Source organism: Penaeus vannamei, chromosome 11 (assembly GCF_042767895.1).
Source record: "Penaeus vannamei isolate JL-2024 chromosome 11, ASM4276789v1, whole genome shotgun sequence".
Taxonomy (NCBI): Eukaryota; Metazoa; Arthropoda; class Malacostraca; order Decapoda; family Penaeidae; genus Penaeus; species Penaeus vannamei.
This window is the reverse complement of record NC_091559.1, coordinates 25,754,415-25,756,914: the sequence shown is the minus strand read 5'-3', so window position 1 is coordinate 25,756,914 and position 2,500 is coordinate 25,754,415.

The window sequence follows — 2,500 nt, the reverse complement described above, 5'->3', positions numbered from 1 at the left end:
GCCATGCGAAACGGTTCTGACGCTGAAAAAAACAAAAAAACATTAAGCTTCGTGCTGGTAGACGTGTCCGGTATTGGTCTGACGCTCTGATGGCCAGTGGTCTGTCTTTACTGTATTTCTTTTCAACACACTGCTTAGTAAGAAAACTGCATTAATTGAGTATTGAAAAAATATCGATTTATGTACTCATATGAAAAATAATAAACACCAAGAAGCCCATGTCATCAGAAAACCAGTGGAAAAAATCATCTAGGAAAAAAAGACGAAATAACAGTGGCAGTAGTCACTGTGATTAATGCCAAAGTAGACTATTTTTTCTTAAAAAAAAAGCTAGTGTACGGATTTACTCAATAGCTATTCATTCTACAGAGTATTTTAAAACTATCTAAGATAATATTAACAGGCTCAAACTACACATAATCAAAATAAATTATTAAGACATTTCTCTTAAGTCATTTGAGACTCAGCCTCCTCAGATTGCCATAAACCATTGTTCCTGACAAAGATTCGATCTAGTTTAATTACCATAACGGATTAACTAGACTTATGAGATATATATCCATCATTCGGCAGTGAAGTAAATATTTTATCAGTTTCATTTAAAATGATATGTACAGCCTATCTAGGTGGTGCTTCTTGGGCACCGGTTATGATCACAAAACTAACTTCTGTCTCAAAATACAACTAAATAGCTTTCTTTTACCATCCATCCATAGGAACAACCCAAAGTTTTGAAAGGTTATCACTAACAGTGTGATGAGATGAGAGAATTTCTAATAGGTGAAACCAAAAACTGCAATCACCATCCTAATGAAAAGAGACGCACACTATTGACTCATGGCTAGTTGATAGCTCGACATCTTTGCAATTTATTAGCTTATATAGACACTATGCGGAAATTGCTGTTGACATTGCACTTATATCAAAATACGGACCGAATGAAATTCAAATATTTCTGAGGAATTATGAAAATGTTAGTTCAACCATTTTTCTTCTTTCTTGCTGACAAAATAGGGAATGTTTGTATCTCCATCTATCCACTGAGATGTAAAGAACGAAAAATATGAACACAGAACCTTTTGCTGGTGGCGAAATAAGGAGTTAAAAAGAGGACCTAATTTCTTCGTCATGGTTTGAGGGTGTACGAATATTGTACATTGGCGAACAAATATCTTTTGGGATGAAAAGCCATACCGACAGGTCATATAGGGAAAAAACATGAAATTAGCTGTAATTCGTTATATTCTTAGTACAAGATGCTTCAAAGTACTATGCTATCTCCATAGACTTCCCCTTTAATCGTACGTAGATAATAGCAGCCTCTGTGTTTCAGTATCCTTGCCAAGTGCACATGGAGGACATATATAAAACTTGGCTGTCATTGATAGTGTGCACAAAAATACACAAAATCTTTAGACTTTGTATGTACTTAATTGAACAGCTTTTTTGCATGATTAGCATATATAAACTTAAACATTTTATACTGGTGCAGTATATGGAATAACAATCGCTGACTACTGTAAAAGCAGGAAAACCATATACAAGCAGAATTATCCATTGTACGAACACTATTTATTTGTCTGCCTGCCTGTCTATCTGTTTATCTATCTCTCTATCCATTCGTCTGTCTATTTATCTATCTCTCTATCCATTCGTCTGTCTATTTATCTATCTATCCATTTGTCTGCCTATTTATCTATCTCTCCGTCCATCTATCTATCTCTACGTAACTCTACACTTTCCAGTTCCGTCTCTTGTACTCAGGAATTGCGTTAGAGTTATAGATACTACGGCTCTTGGTGAAGCTTTATGGTGTCTCTTCATAAGAATGCCGAGGGATTATAGGCGTATCCAGCAAGTTTATGTGCAAGGTTATTTCAGGAAAATTGTTTGTGTGTATGTGTTTGTGCGTGTGCGTGCGGTAATCTCGCCTTTATAGCCGTATTTACATTATTATAATTTTTCGTAGATAAGGACGTCGTATGTATAGGGTTTACTTCATAATGTCTATGGATTAATGGTGTCATCACGATCATTAGTCCACCAACTCACGTTCGGATCCCGCGCCGTCTGGAAAATGAGCACAAGCAGTGAGACGAAAAGACGAAAAATAACCCAAGTACGCGTGCGAAGAATATATATAAACTTAACTTGTTATTCACTGCGGCTCGGAGGCGAAACTCAATTTCCTAGTGGTATTGTTGGCCGTAAATAAGATACAGCCTTGGCTTTGTGCGCTCATCAAGCCCGGGGATGCGAGTCCGCCACCTTCGGGAGGAGACGCCGCCCCGGGGACTCGCTCCTGTGCAGGCCTCCGGGCCCGTCGCCGCCGGGCGGGGGACTCCTTTGCCTGTGTTTGTGTGGGCATTCCAAACACACATATTAGAATATATATATATATATATATATATATATATATATATATATATATATATATATATATATATTTATATATATATACATATACATGTGTGTGTGAGTGTGTGTGTGTGCGTGTGTG